The sequence below is a fragment of the Otolemur garnettii genome, unplaced genomic scaffold (assembly GCF_000181295.1).
Source record: "Otolemur garnettii isolate 467f Iridium unplaced genomic scaffold, OtoGar3 scaffold00252, whole genome shotgun sequence".
NCBI lineage: Eukaryota > Metazoa > Chordata > Mammalia > Primates > Galagidae > Otolemur > Otolemur garnettii.
This window is the reverse complement of record NW_003852647.1, coordinates 675,800-688,214: the sequence shown is the minus strand read 5'-3', so window position 1 is coordinate 688,214 and position 12,415 is coordinate 675,800. Positions and strand designations below refer to the sequence as shown.

The 12,415-nt window shown below is 38.2% G+C and overlaps 1 pseudogene; it reads right to left on the bottom strand.

Moving 5' to 3' along the window:
* Positions 1-6,988: 6,988 nt before the first annotated feature.
* LOC100962232 lies at positions 6,989-9,454 on the bottom strand (annotated as a pseudogene).
* Between the last annotated feature and the right edge of the window lie 2,961 nt (positions 9,455-12,415).

Sequence of the window (12,415 nt, the reverse complement as noted above, 5' to 3'; positions counted from 1 at the left end):
TCCGGGCTGGGGATTTGAACCCGCCACCTTAGGTGTAAGTGGCTGGCGCCTCAGCCGGTTGAGCTATAGGCGCCAAGCCGATATCTAAACTTTTTAATCTCATGTTTAAATCATTACAAAAGGAAGTGTTTTTGGTACACGTATGTAGTATATATTGACATTCTAAAATGATTACCTCACTTTTTTGAGTCCATCCAATTGAATCAACCATTTATTTAAATAGTATGCATGACTAACTTCATTAACAGTTGAAAATGGTATATCCTTTTTTTCTCCTTAAAGTCATACCTTCATTCCACTTCTCCCACAGAATTTTGTCCTGATGTAAAAATATTTTACATGTAAAAGTCTAAGTCTGGCTTTGATCATTCTATATACTGCTCTGCAATGAGAATATGTGTATATAAGTAAAGTCTAGAAAGGAGAAGGGAAGAGGAGAGAGAGGGGAGAAGGGAGGGCAATTGGTGAGATCTCACCTAATGTGAGCAATGTGAGGGTGTTCAGCACATCTCCTGGATGAAGGGCTCAAGTATAATTTGCTCTTTACTTTAGAAATGAAAACCATGTAACCTAAACATTTGTACCCTCATAATTAATCTGAAATTTTTTTTAAAAAGAGAATATGTGTATAAGGCCTGCAGTGGTGGCTCACGCTTGTAATCCTAGCACTCTGGGAGGCTGAGGCAGGAGGATTGCTTGAGCTCAGAAGTTTGAGATCTGCCTGAGCAAGAGTGAGATCCTGGTCTCTCTTAGCTGGGCACTGTGGCAGGTGCCTGGGCATCATGGTGCATACCTGTAGTCCCAGCTACTCAGGAGGTCAAGGCAAGAGGATCACTTGAACTCAGGAGTTTGAGGTTGCTGTGAGCTCAGCTGAGGCCATGGCACTCTAGCCTGGAACAACAGAGTGAGACTCGGTCTCTAAAAACAAATGTGTCTAAAAATTTTTTTTGATACTCTCACCATAATGTTTTATGAGTTAGAAAAAAGTTTTCTATATCTCAAGTGTAAAATTGACCAAAATAACTTAAATATTTTATAAAATATGAAGAATTCAAATGTGCAGTATAAGAATTTTCTGGAAATGTATTTAATTTCCAAAAAGAAATGAATGGAGCCAAAAGAGAGACAGATGAAGTCTTTTTCCATTAGTTCATGCATTTGTGGATAAATATTGGTTATTGCTAGAATAAGACAATTTGGTAACAATTTTGATTCTTTAAAAAAATGTAAATGCTAAGAAGTTTCGTTCACACAAATAAGTAGAAGGAAATGAAAGAGAATGCTGAGAGTTTTTCTCACAGCAGTGTCTCGCAATCCTTTGTACTTCTTAGTTCAAAAATCCCATCCTATCACGATCTATCATCAAAAATTAATTTTGATGATTTATTAGCTGACAATTCCATTAGATCTTTCAGCAATTTTGTTGAAGGCAAAGAATTGGAAACCACCTGTGTTGCAAAAGATCCTGTTATGCAGTGATTAGGGTCATTCATTTTTCCACACCAACACCCTCATTCTGGTTTATCCCTTTGTTTGGCGCCTGGAGGTTTCTATACCCTGGGGCAATGCATCAAAGTCAGATTAGTGACGGGTGAAGAGGATTGTCTTTCTTTTGTAAAATAGTAGAAGGGGCTTGGAAAAAGAGGAGGTGGAAAAGGAGAATCCACCTGCCTGAGGCACAGTGCTCTCAGGCTGGTCAATTTTAGGAAGCTGAGAGTCTAGAAATTGATTTCTTTGTAACTAAATATCCCCACAGACTCCTGGCAATTCTTCATGTATTCCCAACGGTATGTGTACTTTATTGTGACTTAATTTACCTCGCCCCTGTATTCACTCTGCACTTCATGGCTAGCATTATCTAAATCATAGGATTATTGTGGGATGGAGTGAAATTACTTTCACATGTAAAGCACTTTGCACATCAGATATACATATAGTAGGTGGTCAGGAAATGTTAGATTCTTTCTTCACCTTTTAATCTTGATATTTCTAGTTTTACACAAGTATGACTGATTATCCTTGTTTTGTTGTTGTTGTTGTTTGTTTTTATTTTTGGCCGGGCCAGGTTTGAACCCACCATCTCTGGTATAGGGAGCCAGTGCCCTACTCCTTTGAGCCACAGGTGCTGCCCTATCCTTGTATTTTTTTACAGTCTAAAAAGAAAAACAAAAGTTATGTGACTCAGCCGAGATTGCAGATGTAATCAATGGGGAAAAAAAAATGGGGCTCAAATCTAATCAGTACATTTGTACTTTCTTGCTAAATGTAGAATATAAATGTCTTAACACAATAACTAAGAAAAAGACGTGAAGGCTATGTTAACCAGTTGGATGAAAGTATTTCAAATTGTATATAGAAACAGTACACTGTACCCCATGATAGTATTAATGTACACTGCTATGATTTAATAAAAAAAGTACAAAGAATAATATCACAAACACTCATACTCCTAACTACCCAGAATTAACAACTGTTAACAGTTTATATTTACTTTAAGGGAATAAAAATATTTACTTTGGGGAAGTAAAATAATAAAATATTATAGATAAATATTTAATATTGGCCTCTAGCCCTACCCTCTTCTCTCTCCTGGTGAACCACTACTCTGAGTTGTTTTTGATTTATGTTTAAGGTATATTAGTAGTACCATTATTATATATATTATCATTCTGCAACTTGAGTTCATTTGTCTGTTTGACTCAACATTCCAGCTCTATCTTTGTTTCTCTCCTCCTCTCCCCTGGTCACTTTAGAAGTTATGCATTCTTTTTCCATCATTTAGCCCCAATGCAATTAGTATCTCCTTCCTTCTCCCAGATAAGGCAATTTCTCCCACCCTACCCTAGTTCTGGTGTTTTTGTTCTCTGTGATTTTTGTTCCAGTTTGTTTGTTTAATTGACATATAATTCGCCAACAGTAAAACTAATGCTTTCCAAGTGTATAATTCCTGGCTTTTTAGTATATTCATGAAGTTGTGAAACCCGCGCCACTATCTAATTACAGGGTATTTTCCCTGAAAGAAACCCCATTAGGAGAGAAGAAGGGAGATCCAATCAGATTCAGGCCTCCACCCTTATGAGTTCATTTAACCCTAATTACCGCCACAAAGGCCCTATCTCCAAATACAGTCACATTGTTTGTTGGGGCCTCAACATACGAATTTGAGAGGGAACACAACTCAGTTCCAAACGAAGCACAGAAGTATTTAATTCTGATAGGACTTCATCAAAATTTAACGACTGTTTAATTGTTGTTTGTACCTACGGTGTCATATCTAGGAAGGCTTTACATAACCCAAGGTCACCAGGGTATACTCCTAATATTTTCGTCTAAGAGTTTTGTAGTTTCAAGTCTTTGATCCATCTGGAATTAATTTAGTTGTATCCTAAAAGAAACGTTAAACATATACAGAGAAAATGTTCAATTTCATTCTCTTCTGTGTGGGTATCCGGTTTTTCTGGCACTATTTGTTGAAAAGGCACTCTTTTCCCACTGAATTATCTTGGAATTCTTCTCAAAAATCAATTTACCATAAATATGAGGATTAACGTCTGGACTCTCTGTTTTACTCCCTTGATCTATGTCTATCCTTATGCTAGCAGCACACTGTCTTAATTACTATGACATTATATTAGGTTTTGGAATTGTTAAGTGTGAGTCCTTCAGCTTTGTTTTGCCTTTTCAAAATTGCTTTGGTTCTTCTGGGCCCCTTGAATTCACATATGAATTTGAGGGTCAGTTTATCAGTTTCTGCAAAAAAGACAGCTGGGATTGTATTGACTCTGTAGATCAATTTGGGAAGTACTGCTGTCTTTGCAATATTAAGTCTTTTACTCTATGAAACTCGTGCCATCTTGATAATATTAAGTCATCTAATACATAATATAGATGTCCTTCAATTTACTTAGGCCTTTAATTTCTGTGAACAATATTTTATTGTTTTCAGAATATAGGTTTTACACCTTTTTGTTAAATTTATTCTTACGTATTTTGTTCGTTCAATGCCATTGTAAATGGAATTGTTTTCTTAATTATTATATTGTTCATTGCTAATGTATAGAATTACAATCAGCCTTTACATATTGGTCTTGTACTCTGCAATTATTGAACTCCCTTATTAATTCTAAAGTTTTTTTGTGTGTATAGATCCTCTATAGATCTTCCATACATGAGATCGTGTCATCTGCAAATAGTCCTACTCCTTTCTTGCTGATCTGAATGCCCTTTTTTCTTGCTTGATCACACTGACTAAAACCTCCAGTACACTGCTGAATAGAAGTGGTGAGAATGGACATTGTGCCTCATGCCTGATCTTAAAGGGAAAGCTTTCAAGTTTTCACTACTAAATATCATGTTAGCTGTGGATTTTTTCTTTGCAGATTTTACTCTCTGTTGCTGATTTGTTGAGTGTTTTTTATTATGAAGTGATGTTGGCTTTTGTCAAATGCTTTTGCTGAGTATATTGAGATGATAATGTGTCCTCTATTCTATTGATATATTTCACATCAATTCTATTGATTCTATTGATAATTATTGTATTACGTTAATACAATACGTTAATAGTTTTTCTGATCTTAAATGGATCTTGTGTTCCTGGGATAAATCCCACTTAAAATACCTGTATATGTTTTATGTTCTTGGATTTGGCTTGGAATTATCTTGTTGAGAATTTTTGCATTTATATTCATAAGTAGAAATACAAAAAGAGATATTAGTATGAAGTTTTCCTGTCTTGTGATATCTTTGAATCACAACCCTGATATCAAGATATCAGGGTTAATACTGGCCTCTTAGAAAAAGTTTAAAGGGATTCTTTCCTCTTTTTATGAAGAATTGGTACTAATTGTTGTTGTTGGGTTTTTTGTTTTGTTTTGTCTTTTGATGACAGAGTCTTTTTTACTTTGTTGCCCTGGGTAGACTGCCATGGTGTCATAGCTCACAGCAACCTCAACTTTTGGGCTCAAGCAGTCCTCTTGCTTCAGCTTTCCAAGTAGCTGGGACTACAGGCACTGGCCACAACACACCGCTAATTTTTCTGCTTTTAGCAGAGACAGGGGTCTAACTCTTGCTCAGGCTGGTCTCTAACTACTGATCTCAAGCAATCCACAAGCCTAGGCCTCCCAGAGTGCTAGGCTTATAGACATGCAATACCTCACCTGGCTGACTATTGTTTTTTAAATGTCTGGCAAAATTCACCAGTGAAGCCGGCTGGTCTTGGGCTTTACTTTGTGCGAAATTTCTAAATTACTCATTCAGTCTCTATTCAAATTTCCTCTTTCTTCCTGAGTCAGTTTCAGTAGTTTTTGTCTTTCTAGGAATTTTTTTTTTTTTGCGACAGTCTCACTATGTCACCCTCGGTAGAGTGTTATAGCATCACAGCTCACAGCAACCTCAAACTCTTCGGCTTAAGCGATTCTCTTGCCTCAGCCTCCCGAGTAGCTGGGACTACAGGTGCCCACCACAATGCCCAGCTATTTTTTGTCTTTCTAGGAATTTTTCCATTTCATCTAGGTTATTAAATTTGTTGGTATATGCTTGTTTATAGTGTACACATATAATTCTTTCAATTTCTGTAAGTCGGTAGTCATATACTTTTGTCATTTCTGATTTTAGTAATTTGAGTCATCTCTATTTTTTCCTTGGTAGGTCTAACTGAAGGATTGTCAGTTTTGCTGACATTTTCAGAGAAACTCTTTGTTTTGTTGATTTTACTGTATTATTTTTCTGTTCTTTATCCAATTGGTATTTTATTTTTCCAGTTGATTTCTTTTCTTTTCTTTTCTTTTTTTTTTTTTTTGGAAGAAAACCAAAATTTAATGTATTGAAATGCAATTTGTCAACCATTCTTTTCAAACAGAACTCACAAGGAAAGTAGAGGCTTCAGTGGACACCAGAGTACTGTGGCTCACTTCCATTGTTTTAGGATCAATAACTGAGGGGCTTATGTAAACGATAGTTTTAGGGGCACAGGTTAAAAGGGTGTAACTCACCTGCTCCCACAGCAGGGAATTAATAAGAAGACAGTCGCCACCTTTAGATGCCTGTAACATTCAATGATCATATTCTCTAGCCTCAATTTAGGCCAGCACTATCCCCAATTTCCCAATGCATGAAGTCAATCTTGAAGTTTAAATATTATATTTCACTTAAAATTTATATATAGTTTACCATTCCCATGGTGATTTCTCAAAAGGAAGAGAAAAAAAGCACTTCTTCATGGAAATCTCTTCTGTGTCAGTGTCAGTGATCACAAAAACTTCTGGCTTCTGCTCTCAGTATTTCCAAATAGCTTTTACTGCCTCGATGTCCATGCCCTGCAAGTAACAATGAAAATTAAGAAAATTAAAAAATAAAATTAAAATTAATTAACAATTTAGACAATGAAATTTTTTTAATTAAAATTAATTAACAATTAGACAATGAAAATTTTTTAAAATTAAAATGAATTAACAATTTAGACAATGAAAATTAATTAACAATTTAGACACTGAAAATTTTTCTTCCCAACCTAGAAATCTGAAATGAATTTGACTAGGTATTGAGTACTTCTATGTCCCAGGATATGATGAATTAATCAATGCTAAATTTATAAAGTCCTTTATCCAAAAAGTGAAATAAAACAAATGACAAGTCATCTCCTCAGGCCTTTATTTCTAGCATTCGCAGGAGCTCGAGAATCACTGTATCAATCATGTAACCAAACATGACTATTGCTTATTAATTCCCTGATGTGAGAACAGGTGAGTTATACCCTTTGCTTTATCTAAAGGATCTCCCTATGTACATCATTGCATATTAACTGTGGTGATGCAGGAACTTTAATTTCCAGTGAACTGAGGGATACGACACCCTTGTTGCCTTCTGTTCATTCAGGCCAGTCTTTCACATCTACTTCTCCCTGCACGATGATTGCAGGCTCAGGCCTTCCTCTCCACCACTATGAGATATCTGATGCATGCCTAGTTGTCATTTCCAGGTGAGGGCTTTTTCAGTCACTGGCTTTATAGCATTTTTCTCCACTATGCGTTTTCTGGTATTTAATGAGATTCCATTTTTCAGTGAAGGCCTTTGGACATTCTGTACAAGCATAAGGTTTCTTTCCTGTATGAATTATCTGATGCATACTTAGTGTTGCTTTCTGGATGAAAGCTTTCCCGCATTTGCTGCATTCATAGTGTCTCTCTCCAGTATGGGATTTCTGATGTATATTAGGTGTGACTTACAGGTGAAGGTTTTTCCACAGTCACCACATTTAAAGGGCTTCTCCCTAGTATGGATTTTCTGGTGTGTTATAAGATTTGACTGGTCAGTGAAGGCCTTTCCACATTCAGCACATATATTGGGCTTCTCACCTGTGTGGATTTTCTGATGCACACGGAGTTGTGATTTCTTTGTGAAGCATTTCCCACAGTCACTGCATTCATAAGCCTTCTCTCCAGTATGAATTCTATGATGGGCAATGAAGTGTGATTTCTGGATAAAGGCCTTCCCACATTCAGGATAAACATAGGGTTTCTCTCCTGTGTGGATTCTCTGATGCACACTTAGTGTTGACTTCTGGATAAAGGCTTTTCCACATTCCTTGCATTCATAGTGCCTCTCTCCAATATGAGATTTCTGATGTATCTTGAGACGTGACTTCCATATGAAGGCTTTTCCACAGTCACTGTATAGGGTTTCTCTCTAGTATGAGTTTTCTGGTGTTTAATAAGATTTGACTGATCAGTAAAAGCCTTCTCACATTCAGCACACATGTAAGGTTTCTCCCAGTATGAGTTTTCTGATGTGTAGTGAGATTTGTCCTATGAATGAAGACCTTTCCACATTCTGTACATATATAGGGTTTTACTCCAGTGTGAATTCTTTGATGCACATGGAGTTGTGACTTCTTAGTGAATGATTTCCCACAGTCACTGCATTCGTAAGGTTTTTCTTCTGTATGGATTCTCTGATATGTATTGAAGTGGGGTTTCTGGATGAAGGCCTTCCCACATTCAGTGCATACATAAGATATTCTCTTGTGTGAATTCTTTGATGCATCCTGAGTCCTTATTTTCTTGTGAAAGCTTTCCCACATTCACTGCATTCATAGTGTTTCTCTTCAGTATGAGTTTTCTGATGTATACTGAGATCTGAATTCTGGGAGAAGCCTTTTCTACATTCACTGCATTCATAAGGTTTCTCTCCTGTATGAATTCTCAGATGTCTAAAGAGACCTGATCTCTGGAAAAAGGCTTTTCCGCATTCACTGCATTCATAGGGTTTCTGTCCAGTATGAATTTTCTGATGTGTAATGAGGTTTGACTTGAGGGTAATGGCTTTCCCACATTGAGTATATAAATGAGGTTTTTATCTTATATAAACACTCTGATATACACCAATTCGTGGCTTCTGAGAGAAGACTTTGTCACTTTGGTCACATTCATGAGACTTTTCTTCAGCATGAAGTCTCTGATGTTTAAAAAGATATGACTTCCGGTTGAAGCCCTTTACACAGTCAATACATACATAAAGTTCCTCCCCAGTATGAATTTTCTGATGGTGGATGAGAGCTTGTTTGTGGCCGATACGATTTTCACATTGATTATATTCACAGGAATTCACTCCTATCTTAGTACTCTCATTCTTAGTAGAGAAAGAACTATGGGCCAAACTGTTACCATTTCCAAAAATCTTACCAAGGCTCTTTGTTGCATTGTTTCTGTTATGATTATGTAATTTTAATGAATGCTTCAAACTCTTCCCAAATGTTTCATAGTTATAGAGTCTTTATTTATTTATTTATTGGCCGGGGCTGGGTTTGAACCCGCCACCTTCAGCATATGGAGCTGGAGCCTTTTTGAGCCCTTTTGAGCCACAGGCACCGCCTGTTTCATAATTATAGAGTCTTTTAATTGAAGGAATAAGCTCGGCAGTCACATAAATTATTTTTACATTCATAGCCCCTATCCTTAATCAGTACTTGCATGTGACTTAAAGGATTATTCTGGTTTTCCTGATATCTCTCTAGCTGTTCATTATCTTGCCACGGTTCTTCTATAATGGGATACAATGAATCTTCTCCGGTGGGTTGGTCAAATCTCTCACAGTGGAACAGAATTTCTCTAGAAATTCCCTGTTATTAAATTTTCCCAATAGCCTCACCTGAACTGCTCTGGTGTGGGGCTTCCCCATCCAACGTCCATGGCCCCTCCCCTTGCTCCAACTGGAAGATGGCCTCTGGCTTGGGAACTCAGTACCCCACTGAAAGCAGGTGGCATAGTTCTCCAGTGTCACGTCCTGGCACAAGCATCTCTGAGTAGAGTCCAAGTGCTGCCACTCCTCCCTGCTGAAGTCCACAGTCACATCCTCAAATGACACTGGTACCTGTAACAACACAATCCTCACATAAGCTGCCATGTCCCTCTGCAGTCAGGGCTGGGGACCACAGGGGAGAGTCCCCATTAGCTGCCATGTCTGCCCTGGGCCTCAGGTCTCAGGTCCTCTTGCTGACAGCTCCACATGGCCCAGGAGCTTGAAGCTGGGCTGGCATCTGTGGATTCAACCACTGCTGCTGGAGTGAAGTCAGAACGAAAATCTTGTAGTTCTCACTAAGTGGTCTGCTGCCTGGACTCTGTAAAGGCTCCAAGAAACCCCTACTGAGCACCACCACTGAGTAACATAACACTCCCATAATTACTTCTGCATTTAACTGCCCTGGTCCTAAATCCGTCTTAAGTTAAACTCCCAGAGCCTTAAGTCCTCTGCAACCACTTATTGGGACCCAGGCGTGTCTGGACTAGATATGCACATGCTCAGTGTCAACAGGAAGTGCCGCTCGCCCAAGATGGTTCCCAGGGCACTTACACCATATCGGTGCATGCGTGTGCTTGTGTGTCCAATTGATTTCTTGTTGCCTGTTTCATAATCTATCATTATCATTTTATGAGTTCTAATTTCTTTATTTTAATCTCTGGAAAATTTTTTGTTTACATTTTTTTCTCAATTTTTTTATTTTGAAGTATTTCAAACATTCAGAAAAGTTGCAAGAATAGTATAATGAAAACCCATATACCCTTCACTGACATTCATCAATTTTTAATATTTTTCCACATTTGCTTTATCTGTTGTCTATGTCTGTATGTAGGATCTATCTATCTATGAGCAATTTGGCAGTTGTAGTTGCAAATGATATGATACTTCACCCCTAAATACTTCAAGATATGTCTCCTGAAAACAAGGGCATATACCTACATAATCACACTCAGGAAATTTAACACTTGATATAAATAACGGTGTCATCAAATTTACATCCATAATCAAATTTCCCCTGTCATTCCAATAATATTCTTTATAAATGTTTTTAATCCAGAATCTAATCAAGAATCAAACAGCATGTCATTTTCATATCCCTTTTAGCCTCCTTTCATCTAGAACAGCGCTTTTCAACTGGTGTGCTATGAGATCTTAGGAGTGCCATGACATTTTTAAATATCATTAATTAAATTATTTTTGAAAGAAGTTTAAAGCACAGTAAGTACATTCTTTTTTTACCCTTTTTTTATCAACATAATTTAAATGTGCTGCGGAATTTTTTTTTTCTTTTTTTGAGACAGAGTCTCATTCTGTCACCTTGGGTAGAATGCTGTGGTGTAATCATAGCTCATAGCAACCTCAAACTCTTGGGCTTGAGCAATCCTCTTGCCTCAGGCTTCTAAATAGCTGGGACTACATGCGCCTGCCACAACCCCGGGCTAGTTTTTCCAGTTTTTTTTTTTTGTTTGTTTGTTTTTTTGAGACAGAGCCTCAAGCTGTCCTCCTGGGTAGAGTGCTATGGTATCACAGCTCACAGCAACCTCCAACTCCTGGGCTCAAGCGAGTCTCCTGCCTCCGCCTCCCAAGTAGTTGGGACCACAGGCGCCCGCCACAGTGCCGGGCTTTTTTTGGTTGCAGCCATCATTGTTGTTTGGCAGGCCCAGGCTGGATTTGAACCCGCTACCTTAGGTGCATGTGGCTGGCGCTTCAGCCACTTAAGCCACAGGCGCCGAGCCAGTTTTTCTAGTTTTAGTAGAGTCGAGATCTCACTCTTGCTCAGGCTGGTCTTAAACTCCTGAGCTCAAGCGATCCACCTGCCTTGGCCTCCCACAGTGCTAGGATTACAGGTGGGAACCACCATGCCAGGCCCTTGTGCCTGGAAGTGTAATGATAGGGTTCAAGTTGCCATGAGATAAAAAAGTTTGAAAAACTGATCTAGAATAATTTTTCAGCCCCCATTTTTTTTTTTTTTTGGCTTTCGTAACATCATTTTGAAGAATGCAGTTGTCTGACTGCAGGACTACAACAGATGTGATGTGTTTTTCTTAGGGCAGCACATTAGAAGGCATATGATGTCAGCTTGTTCCATTATTATTCATGTGAGGTTTGATTACTGAGTTCAGGTGGTTTCCACCAGATTTCTCCATTGTAATGGCTCCTTTTCCCCGTATGATTAATAAATATTCTATAAAGTGATATTTTAAGACTGTGTGAATATCCTATTTCTCAATGTGTTTCATTTGATAGTCTTGGCATTCATGGATGATTTTTTGCCTGAATCAGTTATTACTATGGAGGTTATGAAATGCTGATTTTCTATTTTTGTCATTTCTTCTACATTTATTAGTTGGAATTCTCCTATAAAGATTTTTTTCTTTTCCCGCTTTTTTTGAACTTTTGTTTTTTAGTATCAGTATGGACTCATGGATTCTTTATTATTATTATTAAATGTGCTGCAATCTATTCCTGTCTTTATTCGTTTTGATGCTCAAATTCTTCCAAATTTGGTTAGTGGAGCCCCCTTTTAGCAGGTACCTCTATCTTTTTTACATGAGTCTATCGAGTTTGGGGCATTTCTTTCTTACATTACCAGATATTCCAGGCTCACTTTGTTCCTTCTTTCTCTGGACGTGGAATCAGCCACTTCTCTAAGGAAATCTAGTTTCCTTCAGTGTAGTAGCGTGATAGTCATGGAGATGTGCCATCCAGATCGCCCTTCAAGAAAGTACTTGCTGTGGGGAGTGTGATCAGTGGACAGCCTCTGCCATTCAGCTCCTGGATCTGCTTCCGCTGCAAAACCCCTTCACCTAAGTGTATGCCCTTCCTGGGGCCGACCACATCCAGAGACTTTTTAGCCTCATATAGGACACTCTGTAGGGCAAAATACTAGCTCCCAGCTCCGCTGGTTTGATGGAGGCATGCAACACAGGTCATCTCCTTTCTCTTAGTCCTGCTTCTTTCACCATTCTTACACATTTGTTGATCTCTTGTACTTCAAACTCCATCATAGCATCTGTTTCCAAAGAATCCAACCTGAGTCATTTGACATTTAGAACACCGTAGTCCCCCCTTGTTCTTGGGGTACACATTCCAAGACCTGCAGTGGATGTGTGAAACCACA